This window comes from Phodopus roborovskii, unplaced genomic scaffold, assembly GCF_943737965.1.
Source record: "Phodopus roborovskii unplaced genomic scaffold, PHOROB, whole genome shotgun sequence".
Lineage (NCBI taxonomy): Eukaryota > Metazoa > Chordata > Mammalia > Rodentia > Cricetidae > Phodopus > Phodopus roborovskii.
Window position 1 is genome coordinate 955,433 of NW_026126646.1, and position 14,252 is coordinate 969,684.

The following is a 14,252-nucleotide window of genomic DNA, read 5'->3' on the forward strand; positions in this document are numbered from 1 at the left end:
ATGCAAATTAGAATACAAAGTAAATCAGGTACAAGATTATGGACTCACCAATTTAAGATGGATAATGAAGTAGTTTCTTTGAATTGTCAAATATAAATGGACTAGGTATTTTCTCTGATTTTATCAAATGCAAATGGACTAGACATTGTTGATGAACTTACTGTCTGTATATACTTATTATACTTATTATATATAGTTTTTCTTATGTGAGTTATAGCCTTCTTTTTGTATTAGACAAAAAAGGGGGTTTGTGGTGATATGTTGTTTGCGATTTATGAAAGCTTGCCTGAGGATTCAGAAAGCAAAGTCAGCCACAAGCTATAGAAGCCAGGGGCACACCTTTAATCCCAGCAGCCAGAAGCTAGTGGCACACATCTTTAATCCTTGGACTCAAGAGTAATAGGAAGACAGACTTCTGTGAGATCAAGGCCACCCAGATTTACACAAGAGTCAATCAGTCTAAAAGAGAATTATAGCTCCTTTAATCCCAACATTAGGGAAGTGTATAAGACAGAAGCAAGGTCTCAGAGAGGCATTGTTCTCCAGCCACACTGAGGAAAGACTTGGTGAAGAGCTCACGCGTGGATCAGCCCTTTCAGCCTGAGTTAGAGGTAAGAGCCAGTGGCCAGCTGCTTTTCTTTTCTGATCTTCAACTTGAAGCTTGAGCCCCAATATCTGCCTCTGGGTCATTTATTTTTCATGTTATACTACTTGGCATGGCTGCCTATGAATTAAATTAACAAATGTACTTACAAAAGAGCCTGGCATCTAGAAAATAATACTTTATCATTATTGCTGCTACTACTACTGTTTATTTATTAGTCGCTGACATCTGCCAAGATGATGTGAAAAATCTGTATGAGGCTAGAGCCTCTGCTCAGTAGTAGAATCCCTTGCCCAGTATGTGCAAGGCCCAAGGTACAATTTAGCAACACAAAAATAACAATAAAATAAAATTTGAATGGAAGAGAAAACCAGGCCAAAGGGTACCCAAGTTATCAAAGGGGGAAATGACAGAAGACTATAAAACTGAATGACAAGCCAACATGATAGTAAATATTTAAAATGTAAACTAAGTGTAACAGCTTTATGGGGTTGGGGAGTACCACTTAGCTGAGTGGTAGAGCACCTGCCTAAAAAGTGCAAGGCTCTGGGTTAAGTCTTCAGATCCCCCAACCAAAAGACATTTTTGTATCCAGATATTTTCAGTCTACCAACTTGAATCTCATATGTAGCCACAAACGATCACAAAATCATTAATAGTAAACAGCATGAGAAAGAGAAAAGAGGCTGACTGAAAAATCACAGAAACTTCCACAGCACAACCAATGGTACACTAACTGCACTAAAATAAAGGGGGTTGGAGTCCAAGTTCAAACGGTAGAGCTTACATTCTTTTAGGGTAAAGACCTGAATCTCCATATGAGCTGGATTATCTCCTAACTACTAGGAGAACAAATCAATCACTGAGCTGTTAAGCAAAAGAAAAAGAAAAACCCAAATTCACAACTTTCCTATCACAGCCAAACCTGTTTAATGTCTTCCATCCTGCACCAAAATAAGCTCTAGAAGTGTACACATTTATTTTCTCTCTCTTGCAGTGTCCACAAGTCCACTGGTGTCTGTCTATTCAAAGACCTCTTACGAAGGGGACTTTGTAAAATAAGGATGAAACACCTTTAACTTTGGGGCATTGTGAAATTCTACCACATAAGTTTACAAGATCGTGGGGATGTACTTAATCCTGGGAAAGGCTTATTATTACAGTGAGTAGCCTGGGAAGAGGTTTACAACCAAGGCAGCAAGGACTCAGCGTTGTCCTTTATTCTGTCCACAGAACAAAACCAAAACCAAAAAAGTAAGCTAGAAAGCTTTGACCTTGGAAACTGTTGGCAGATTTTCTTGGGCAATAACTTATTCCCTGTACAAATTTAGTAGAAAAAAAAAAAAGAAGAAGAAGAAAGAAAACTGCATTCATATCTGGTCTTGAAATGGAAAACAGTCTGCCCTATGCCTTACACGTTGTACTTCCAGAAAAATATTCAACAGTGAAGACCTATACAGACTTAAGAAATCTTTCCAACACGTCAAGTTCACAATCAGGTCTGATTTCTATCAAATCCTTAAATTATAATTAATCACAGTTATTTTTAACAACTATTTCTTGTTTTTGACATGGAATCATAAAACAGACATTCTACATTTCTTGAATATTAATGTACTGGAAAAAATACTGAGTTCAGGCTAGAGAGACAGCTCAGCAATTAAAAGCTCTTGAGGCAGACCCTCGTTCAGCTCCCAGTACCCTTACATTGACTCACAATCACCTGTCTCTGTAGGTCCAGAGGATCCAACTCCCTTGTCTGTCCTCTGAGGGCACCAGGCACACACATGGTACACATACATACATACAAGCAAAACACTCATACAGATATAATAAATAAAAAAAAAATAGCATCTGTTGAAGTTTAAAGAGACCGCTTAATGATTAAAGATACAAAAAAATAAAGTGTACTGACTCCTCTTAGAAAAACACTGGAACTTGTTTTTAGTAGTTATTCTTAAGTAGACAGAAAAATTAAAATAGAAAAAATTTAAATAATTTAGGCACTAAGAATGGGGTATGGAGGATGGGAGCTCAGTAGTAGACAGCTTGTCTAACATGCTTAAGACCTGGATTGGAACCCATGTTCAAAACATAGGAAAACACAGGCTCACTCTGAACCCCAGGTTTATTGACCATTTCTGGATCTACTTTAAAACACCAAAAAGAGTCACCTTGGTAATCCATCGTCAAATAGACCATAAACAACTTCAATTGCTTCATAATCGATATCAACAAAATTAGAAAGCACTACACTTGTCAAATGAAAACACTAGCTAAAATTTTGTTATGACTAAGCCAAGCACACTGCCTGTAAATAAAATGTCCACCATAATATGGCTTTTTAACAGTTACTCAAACCCACCACCACTTTCTCTGGGTTATGACAGGCACATCATGACACAAAGCAGCATGCTCAGTGTTGGCCGAACAGCTGCTTGGAACAGTGAGAGCTGCATAAGCAAGAGATCTGTTGACAATCTAATTTAGGCTACATCTAGATTCCACAACGATGACTGGCTGCACCCTCAGAAACAGTGCTGCAAGTCTTCTCTGCTGTCAGAATAGTCCAGTTTACCTAATCTCTGCACGTTGAGGTACTATGCAAATCTATCCAGGAAATGCAATATGCTGAGAGTCTCCAACAAGGTAAACTGGCCTTCGCAGAGGAAAGGCATCAACAGGATCGCGAGGGCCAAGGCAGCAATGGATATCGGTGGTAAGAACAGAATCACAGGATTTCACCCCAGCAAGAATGGAATCTTCGAGCCAGTTTACCCTGACGGCTCAGACACCTTTTCACCAAAGGGAAAAGGTGATTTCGGAGCTCAATTCTGCCTTTACAGTAGGCGAGGGTTTGCGTTGCATGAACAATGACTAGCTTGCTCCGGGCGGCCTCCCATCCCCCAACCTGGCTTCTGGTGCGGGCCAGTCACCCTGGAAGCTGCCAGGGCTGTCACTCGGTGCCTTCCAGCAACCGGACTTGGCTCCTAAACGATTTGTCAGATCATCCTCCCAATATGGCTGCCAGAGTAATCCTGGTCCGCTGAACGTCGAGCCCACACCATCCTTCCCCGCAGCTGGCCAGCATCCAACAAGCCCCCTCCCTTGCATCCTTCCTCCGTCCAGCCCTTGAGCCCTCCGCGCCACCGGATGCCCTTTCCTACCTTCATCGGGCACAGGGGCATCGCCACGTTCCCAGTCGGAACCCTGATGCCAACCACAATGGGGGTGAGAGGGGAGAAGGGGAGAAAGACCAGCTGGTCTCAAGCCGGGCAGGGCCGGCTCCCCCAGAGCTGCAATGTGCGGACAGAGCGGGGCCTGGCGGCGGGGCCGGCGGAGGGCCGGTGCAGGGCACTGCGGGGGACCGGCAGGCCGCTGGACCGAAGCCCGGGGCTCGCGGCCGGCCGGCCGGCCAGGGCTCTCCAGTGAGGGCGAGGCTCCTCGGCGCGGACCCGGCGGCCCGGCCGGCCGGCCGCGCCGCTTCCTCGCTTCGCCCAGCCCAGGCCCGACCGCAGCCCGGACGGAGCGTGTCCCGCGGGAGCGGCCCCCTCCGCCGGCGCCGCGGCACCGCCGCCCACCTCCCGTCCGCCGCCCCCCCTCCGCCTGTCCCCTGAGCTCAGCCTCCTCTCACCTCAGCCGCGCTGCGGACGGACGGACGGACGGACGGACGGGCGAGCCGGCCGAGTCAGAAGACGCCGCGGCGCGCAGGGGCGCGGGAGGCCGGGCACCGACGCACCTCAGCGCGAGCAGCGGCCGCCGGGAGCCGCAGGGCGCCGCTCCGCAGCCCCATCACGCAGCCGCCCAGCGCTGCATCGAGGGTCGGCGGGAGGCCGGGGCGCGGCGGTGGATGCGGCGAAGGATCGGGGACAGGCTCGGACGCGAGCTGTCGCCTCCCGGGACCACGGCCGTCTGACTACACCGCGTCGCAGCTCGCCAAACTCCGCCCGAAGCCGCCGGCGCGGGACACCGCCCCGAGCTAGAGCGCAGCGCGTCACTCCTGCCCGCCCAGCAACCGAGACCGACGCGGGAGGTAACCAATCGAGATAAAGATCTGGACACGGGCGACCAATAGGAAGGCGATGTCGTCAGAGGGGGCGGGAGGTGCTGGCGGAGCGACGGAGACACTCGAGCGCCCCCTGCTGGTCCAGGAGCCGCCGCGGGTGCGGGCGTGTCGGGTGGGCGAAGCGGGTGCCCCGAGGTCCCACCCGGGTGACCCCTAAAGGGTGTTAGTGGGTGGTAGCCGCGCCTGTGTGGCCGGATGACCCGCTTAGCAAAGGGACACAAGGTGGGCTGAGTGCCGGGCAGGACTGGACGGCCCAGTTGCCATCCGAGAGCTGGGAAGATGTGGGAGCGGCCGGGTGTGGAGTCATTGTCCATTTGGAAAACAGCTCCCACGGTGAAGCCGCCCAGCCCGGCGCGGTGGGAAGGGGACAGCGCGCAGGCAGCAGTGCATCTATCCACGGAAGCTCCCTGGCCTGGCCTATTCTTGTCGAACCCCAGCACAACACCTCCCACACGCCACCTTGGGAGAAAAGGAGGAATGAGTAATGGGAAAGAAAGCATGACTTGGTGGGCTTTCAGCGTCTCCTCGGGAGACAGCGTGCTGGTGCGAACTGAGGAACAAAACGCTTTGTATCCCGCCCGGTGAATGGACTGAGCGGCCCGTGAGAGATGGCCCTGAAGAGGGTTACCAGGACTCAGCAGAACACAAAAGCCCGATGAGCCATGTTTTGTTTTGTTTTTTTAAATCAGATTTAGGTTCAACTCAAAGGAAAAGCCTCACAGCCGTTCATGAGCAGCTCAATTCAGTATTTGTTTAAACAAATAATACTAATAAATCACAATGACAATCTGTTAGTCACACTGTCTTTGAAGGCTAAATAACGTCTTTTGGATTTACTAGCAGAAATTGAAAGATTTTTTTTTCCTCATCCCTGACTTTAAAACAGTATTTTTGGGTAGAGAAAGGCCTACACACACTAAAACAAGAAAATTAACTTTCTACACTGATTCGGGAAAATCACCGTGCCACTGAAGTAGACGCTCCAGTTATCCCACATTTATTGGGCACTTCTCATTGCATTTATTTGGTTTTGATTTTTGTTCTATTTTTAAATTTATGTATTTATTTATTTTGAGAAAGGGTCTCTCTTTGTAGTTCTGGCTCTCCTGGAACTCAATATGTAGTAGACAAGGCTGATCTCGAACCCACAGAGATCTGTCTGCCTCCACCTCCCGATTGCTGGGATTAAAGACACCCCTATGACCTGCTCTCGTTTTATTTAGAATTTATACTTCCCCATCCCACAAAAGGATTTGTTGTAATTCATACCAAAACATACAAGCAATAAAATTGGTTAAAATATGAGGGGGAACGATTTTGTGGGTTGAAGGCCAGCCTGGGCTACATAGAGAAGCCCTGTCTTAAAGAAACAGGGCCAGGCAAGATGGCTTAGTGGGTAAAAGTTCTGATGAAGCCTGTGACCTGAGTTCCATCTCCAGAACCCAAGTTAAAGTAGAAGACAGCCTACTCAACAAAGTTGTCCTCTGACATGGACACACGCTTCATACACTGCGCTATAATAATGAGTTACAATTTTAACAGACAAAAACATTAACAAAATAAGCAAATGAAGAAGCTGCCCCTGTGGAGCCCTTGTATAGCATATGGGAGGCCCTGGTTTCAGTCCCTAGAGTGGAGGAGGAGGGAGAGAGGAATCAGTCTCAGTATAGGGAAATCCATAAATGGATTTCCAGGTGGATAAGAGGCTCCCAGTGCTCTTTACAGCAGGGTGCCCATAGGTAGAACCATCACAGTGTGTACTCAGAAAGCCAGGAGAAAGGACCTGGAAAGTTTTCAACATAAGAAAGGAGTTTTGTTTTGTTTTGTTTTTTGAGACAGGGTTTCTCTGTGCAGGTTTGGAGCTTGTCCTGGAACTCTATAGACCAGGCTGTCCTCAAATTCACAGAGATCTGCCTGCCTCTGCCTCAGAAGTGCTGGGATTAACTGCCCAGCTAAGAGGAAATGGAGATGCTGCTCAGTAGTTAAGAGCGCTTCTTGCTCTTGAAGAGGACCTGAGTTCTATTCCCAGTACCTACATTTAAGCAACTCGCCATCACCTGTAACTCGAGCAGCACAGGGATTTGACATCTCTGGCCTCCAAGGGCACCTGCACTCATGCACATTCCAACACACAGATTCACACAAATAATATTTTTAATTAAAAAATAAATCTTTTAAAAACATTTGAGATAAATATGCTAAGCCTGCATTATACATTATTCAATGTATATGTGTCCAAACATAATATGGCATCCTCATTAATACATACAATTTTAATATCTTCACACATCATGAAGTTTTTTTAAAAGCAAATAACAAGCTACGAAGAAAGGCCTACTTGAGCCAGGAATGGTGGGCGTGTCTATGATCCCAGTACTCTGCGGACAGAGGCAGGAGGATCTCTGCAAATTGGAAGCCAGCCTATGCAATATATGGAGTAAGCTAGCCAGAGGCACATAGTGAGACCCTACCCCGAAAAAACAAGCAACCAATATTTAAAAAAAAAAAAAAAAAAAACTCAGTGCAGGTAGGGGGTCAGCATCAACAGAGGCCGATGAGGCTGCCGTGTGCAGCCTCTTCTAACAAACGAAGCCATCCCGCACAATCACTCAATTGCTCAGTTAACAAATTTCGTATAAAAGATCACCTCTAAAATCACCAATAATGTGAGAACAAATGCACCGTGATCTGATGGAGCTACCCCTGAAATGCAAGGAAATAAAAGTACAAAGAGAAAATACCCAATCTACACCGTACAGATTAGACCTCCACTGTGACAACACACAGACATACACTAGAAGCGGAACATAGGAATCAGATACCCACAGGCTGTGGAAGACAGCAACAGGGTTACAAGACGTGGGCCAGTGTCAGCCTATACGTGATAAGGAACGATGCTGGAATAATCAGGACAGAATATGATATAGCAAGACATGGTGTTTGCAGGCTTACTCTGGAGGCTGATGAAGAAGGGTCAGGAGTTTAAGGGCAACACAAGCTACATGAGATTCCATCCCAAAAAGCAACCATGAAAAATGTGGAAAACCTGATTTTTTTATATCATACAGAATAGAAATACATGTAGATTAAAACCTTAAATAAAAGCCCTGCACAATGGCTCAGGCCTTTAAACCCAACACTCTGGGAGGCAGAGGCAAACGGAGCTCTGTGCGTTCTCTACATAGTGAGTTCCAGGATACCCAGAGCTACATAGAGAGCTAACCTTGTCTTGAAACAAACAAACAAAACCTAAATAAAAAAGAAACAAAAAGATTAAAAACCTAAATCAGAAAAGGCAAAGATTTAAGCATTATACAAAATATCTTTATGACTTTGAAATAAAACATCATAAGAGACCAAAGGCACTGACTGCAAAAGAGTAGTGAATTCGGCTACAATAAAAACACATTTATGGCCAGGCATTGGTGGCGCACACCTTTAGTCCCTGCACTTGGGAGGCAGAGGCAGGCAGATCTCTGTGAGTTCGAGGCCAGTCTGGTCTACAGAGTGAGTTCCAGGACAGGCTCCAAAGTAATACAGAGAAACCCTGTCTCGAAAAAACAAACCAAACAAAAAATAAAAACACATTTATGGGGGCTGGAGAGATGGCTCAGCAGTTAAGAGCACTGGCTGTTCTTCCAGAGGACCCGGGTTCAGTTCCCAGCACCCTCATGGCAACTCACAGCTCCTGTTCCCGCACCTGATGCCCTCATACAGACATACTTGCAGGTAAAACACCAATGCATGTAAAATAGAAATAAATAATAAAAAAAAACACATTTACACAACAAAAGATCAGCAAAACAGAGCTGCAAGCCAGTGTCTGCTAAGGAAATTCATGCCTGTATTTCAGACTATAGAGTTCAAGCTCTCTGGCTACATAACTAGTTCCAGGTCAACCTGGAAGACAGGAGAGCTTGTTTAAAAATGAAAGGAGGCAGGAAGGGAGGGGAAGGAGGGAAGAGAAGGAGGGAGTGAAGGGAGGGAGGGAAGGAAAGAGGGATGGAGGGAGGGAGGGAGACAGACAGGAGAGGAGAGGTGCTTCATATTGTTTAGGACATTTACATCAAGTAGAAAAAGACACACAGGCCAGGTGATGGTTGCAGGGCGATGGTGGCACACGCCTTTAATCCCAGCACTCGGGAGGCAGAGGAAGGTAGAGCTGTGAGTTGATTCCAGCCTGGTCTACAAAGCTACACAAGGAACCCCTGTCTCAACCCCCCAAAAAAACAAAACAAAACAACAGCAACAGAGAGGGGGGGGAGAGCAGCATGGGGTTACCCCAGGAGAGAGAAGGGAATGATAGCAAGGAGCAGGGCATAGAAAGATGCACTTTACCAACTGAGCTATGCCTCTGTTCTATTGAGAGAGAGAGAGAGAGAGAGAGAGAGAGAGAGAGAGAGAGAGAGTACGCTCAGCAGGTGAAGTGCTTGCCACACAAGCAGAAGAACCAGAATTTGAATTACATATGGCAGCTCGGATATAATTCCAGATCTTGGAAAATCGAGACAGGAAATCCCCAAAGCAGACTAGCTAGGTTCTTAATGAATAGTGTGCAGAGTATAAATATTGGAGATCTCCTACATCAGTCTTGGTCCTCCGAAGGCTTGTGCACACCCCCACGTGTGAACACATGCATCCGTACATGTTCATGTACCACACACAAATACATGGCATAACACATGGACTGGGTGCATGGCTAGGTAGGTAAAGGCACCTGTAGCCAAGCCTGATTCAATTAGTTTGATTCCCCATCCCTAGGCCCTAGGTGGAAGGAGAGAACAGTCTCTCATAAATTGTCTTCTAGCCTCCACAGAAACACAGAACCCACTCCCTTACTAAATAAATAAATGTAATTTTTAAAAATTACTTCAAGGCCAAGCATAGCCGTTCATGCCTTTACATACAGCACTCAGGAGGCAGAGGAAGAGCTCCGTGAGATCAAGGTCAGACTGGTCCATAGGTAAGTTCCTAGCCAACCAGAGCTACATAGCAAGACTCTGTCTCATAAAAAAAAACAAAAAAGTTTTGCTCCTTTAAAAGTGGGGCTGGAGGGCTGGAGAGATGGGTCAGTGGTTAAAAGCGCTTGCTGCTTTGGAGGACCCCGGGTCAGTTCCTACAAGGTGATTTGTGACCACATGTAACTCCTGTTCCAGGAGATCTGATGCTTTCTTCTGCCCTCTGGATCACCAGGCATATCTGTGATGCAATTACATACATGTAGGCTCTCACACACAGATAAATAATTACATACATGTAGGCTCTCATATACAGAGATTATTACATACATGTAGGCTCTCACACACAGAGATAAATAATTACATACATGTAGGCACTCACACACAGAGATAAATAATTACATACATGTAGGCACTCACACAGAGAATAGAAACAAATAAACCTTTAAACAAAACAATCCCCCCAAGAAAAAACTTGGTTTCTTGCTTTTGTTTTAGGTACATGGCTGAAGTTCAAGGTACATAGTCCTTGAACTTTTACTATTTTTAAAAAACAGTTTTTGGGGGCTGGAGAGATGGCTCAGCAGTTGAACACTGGCTGCTCTTCCTGAGGACCCAAGTTCAATTCCCAGCACCCACATGGCAGCTCACAGCTGTCCGTACCTCCAGTTCCAGAGGATCTGACACCCTCACACTAATGCACATAAAATGAAGTTAAATAAATTACTAAAGAAAATAGTTCTAGGGTTGGAGGGCATAACTCACTATTGGAACATTTGCCTAGAGAGTGGGAGGCCCTGGGTAATAAAAACACCACCGTAACTTATGAGCTATATTTGTCCAGAAGCATCTGAACCATGATGCCTCATTAATCCTCTGTAGATTAGGACAGCTACTGGATCAGAGTGTTTGGGGGCCATGGCAGCTGGGCCAAACCTGAGAGGCCACATGGGCGGGACACAGAACCCATAACCCTCCTCTGATGGAGCTCTAAAACCCACTAGGCCACCAGCCTACACTGGACATCCCCATCCCTTCTGATTTGTGGAAGGGACACAAATGTCCTGGCTGGAGCTTCAGGAAGATCTAATTGTGGACCGAAACAAGGGCCTTGGAGTTTCAGCTTGAGAGCTGCTAATTTTGTTTCACTCTAAATTGCCACAAGCTACCACTGACAAAACCATTTGAAAAGCCTATTTTTATTTGGGGGAGGGAAGAGTTTCAAGACTTCTGCTGAGCTCTCCAGGCGCCTGAAGAGAAAGAATTCTCCAGTCACTTTACCGAAGGTCAGGTAACACATGTTCACTCTTGGATCGTGTTGCATCCTGAAAATAGGAACTACATGTATTTTTGGACATAGGAAACTAGAAATCTCTACCCTGTTAAGTCCCCAGACTTTATTTTCCTATACAAAGTCTTTATAAATATAACCCACTCCCTACTGTATATATGCACGACTACAGATTGCATAAAACCCTGTATTAAATTATCAGGAGCTCCTGGGCGTCAGTTAGTGCCCTGTGTTTCCAGTGAGTATTTTAACAACAGAATGTAATTTGGGTTGACTCATTAATATTAACATATTGAGACACGACACATGCCAAGGTTATTTGGAACCAGTAAATCAAAACCTGAACATACTTTGGAACCAGTTAGTCTACTCTATCAGAAAATGAATGATGCACAGAGCAAGCCTCTGGGGTGCGGACCACTTCTGCTGTTTTTTATTTTATTTACCATCAGTGGGGTGTGTGTGTATGTATGTGTGCACACTCATGCGCGCGCGCGCATCTGTCTCTTGTGTTGTGTGTGTGCAGGAGGCTGCCCACAAACTTTGGAGGTAATTCTACTGTATCATTTCCTATCTCACCGCAGAAGTGCTGGGTTACTGATGCAGGCCAGACCTCACCCGCTGAGCCATTCCACCCGCCTGCCCTTTCCAGGTTTCTTCCCCCCCCCCCACCTTCCTTTCCTCCTTTCTTAGACAGAGTCTCACTACATATCCCTGGATACCTAGAACCCAGTACCCGCTATGTAGACTAGGCTGGCCTTGAACCCATAGAGGCCCACTTGCTGGGATTAAAGGTGAGCTTGGTTTTCTCTGAGACAGGGTCTTGTTATGGAGCCCAAGCTAGCCTAGATATCACTGTGCAGTTGAAACTGGCCTGGAACTCTCAACAGGAGACAATTTTGTTCCTTTTTGCTTTTTGATACAGGGTTTCTCTGTGTAGCTCTCTCTGGCCTGGAGTCTGGCCTGGAACTCACTCTATAAACCCAGCTGGCTACCTATAGAGATTGCCTGCTTCTACTCCCAAGTGCTGGGATTAAAGGCACATGCCACCACCGCCCAGCAAAGATTTATTTATTTCCGTATTTTATGTATATGACTGCTATGCTGTCAGGAGAGGGCACCAGATGTCATTACAGATGGTTGTGAGCCACCATGTGGTTGCTGGGAGCCACCATGTGGTTACTGGGAATTTATTTAACTCAGGACCTCTGGAAGAGCAGTCAGTGCTCTTAAATGCTGAGGCATCTCTCCAGGCCCCCAAAAATGTTTAAAACATATTAATTTAAAAGTGTTATTATTAGGCTGGAGAGATGCTCTTCCGGAGTTCTTGATTTCAATTCCTAGCTATTCCAGAGTTCTTGAGTTCAATTCCTAGCTACCACATGGCAGCTCACAACTGTTTATAACTCTAGTTCCAGGGGTCCTGATATACATGACAAAACACCAGTGCACATTATATGAATAAAATAAAAGTAAATAATAACAACACCAAAAACCCACTAACAAAAAAATCCATTCATTCATTTGAAACTAGGTCACACAGTAATATCTCAGGGTGATCTTAAATAAACAACAGGCTTGGTGTCTGTTTATCAGTATTTCGATCTCTCTCTCTCTCTCTCTCTCTCTCTCTCTCTCTCTCTCTCTCTCTCTTGCTGTCTTGCTCTCTCTTCTTTGGGCCCAAATGCAGAGCTAGACAAGTACTCCACTACTAAACCCTGTCTCAGCCAGCCAAAACTTTTAGCTAGATAAGTTAGAAGGAAATTGGAAGATGAGAGAGTTTAATGTTTTAAACTCTCCTGGGTTTAGCTTCCCGAGTTCTAAAGAAAAGATCCGCCTAGGGAGTGGCACTATTAGGAGGAGGTGTGGCTTTTTTTGGAATAGGTAGGCCTTGTTGGAGGAAGTGTGTCACTGTGGGCTTTGAGGTCTCCTCTGCTCAAGCTACAAGCAGTACGAACACAGACTCCTGCTGCCTGCAGATCAAAATATAGGACTGTCAGCTCCTTCTCCAGCACCATGTCTGCCTGCACGCCGCTGTGTGCCACCATGATGATAAGGGGCCAAAGCTCTGAACTGTGAGACAGCCCCAATTAAATGGACCAATGGGACACGGGAAGGTAGAGAGGCAGGAGGATCAGGCTCTGCCCTGGTAACTACAGTTTAGGGCCATCCACAGTGACTGAAGACCCAGTTTCAGCAAAAGGTAACAAAGAGCAAAGAGCACATGTAAGGCCTCTAAAGCAGCCATCTGGTGGCATGCAGGTTCAAATGACTTTTGTTATTTCAAAATCCCAACTAATGCTGAATGTGAATGTCTGGTGCTGGCTGAAACAGTTGCTATCACGCTGCAGATGGAAAAACACAGCTCTAGAAATTTTGTTGCAAAAACCTGTTGAGTAAAGGGCAGAGGTGACAGCTTCAAAAATAAGATTCCATGGCTGGTAAGATGGCCCAGTGGATAAAAGCATGTGTCACCAAGTCTGGGGACCCAAGTTCAATCCATGGGGCCCACATGGTGGAGGAGGGAAATCACACACACACACAGACACACAGACACACACACACACACACAGACACACACACTAGCACACTAGAGTGTTGCTAAATCAATAGGTAGAAAGACAAAGCATGATTAAAGAGGCTAGTCCTCTAGATGACCTTGAAGAGAGAAAGTGTTCAGCTTCCTGGGTTGCATGTTCTGATGACTCTGAGGCAATAGCAAAATCAAATGGTGACAATTCCTCCCTTTTCCTTCAATGCTACGCAGTGAGTTCAGGTAAACCTAAGATATGTAACATGACTGACCCTGTCTCAGAAAAGCAAGGAAGGGGAGAAAGAAAGGATCAAGACCTAAACTCCAGGGCAGGAGAGGTGCTTCAGTGGGTTAGAGGACCCACGTTCAGTTCCTAGCACCCATGTTGGGTGCTAACCCTATATTAGATATATCTACACCCATGTTGGGTGCTGTTACCTATAATTCCAGCTCCAGAGTCCAATGACCACCCTCTTCTCGGGTCCAGAGGCACCTGTATATAAGTGACACTCACACAGACATATACACATACACAAATAAAAGTAATTTTTAAAACAGAAAAAATCTTTGATGCTTTAGCAAAGACTACATGAATTTTGTTTTTTAGTTGTTTTTGTTTGTTTGTTTGTTTTGTTTTGGTTTTTTTTTTTTTTGTTTTGTTTTGTTTTGTTTTTGAAGCAGGGTCTTACTCTGTAGCCCTGGCTGGCCTAGAAGTAGACCAACTTGGCTTTGAACTCAGAGAGATCCATTTACTTTTGCTTTTGGAGTGCTGGGATTGAAGGCATGGCTGTCTGGCCTGG

At 45.7% G+C, this 14,252-nt stretch overlaps 1 protein-coding gene across 15 annotated transcripts in view; it reads right to left on the reverse strand.

Annotated features, from left to right (window-relative positions):
* Positions 1-4,532, reverse strand: part of Kif1b (kinesin family member 1B) — a 132,390-nt gene extending 127,858 nt beyond the window's left edge. For 8 of the 15 annotated variants that reach the window (XM_051173993.1, XM_051173991.1, XM_051173994.1 and 5 more), the window contains exon 1: positions 4,239-4,531. The gene's annotated coding sequence lies outside the window, so the exon portion shown is untranslated. Of the gene's footprint in view, positions 1-4,238 lie in introns of all 15 variants that reach the window. The other 7 variants (XM_051173989.1, XM_051173982.1, XM_051173988.1 and 4 more) reach the window with 1 other exon arrangement.
* Positions 4,533-14,252: the final 9,720 nt, after the last annotated feature.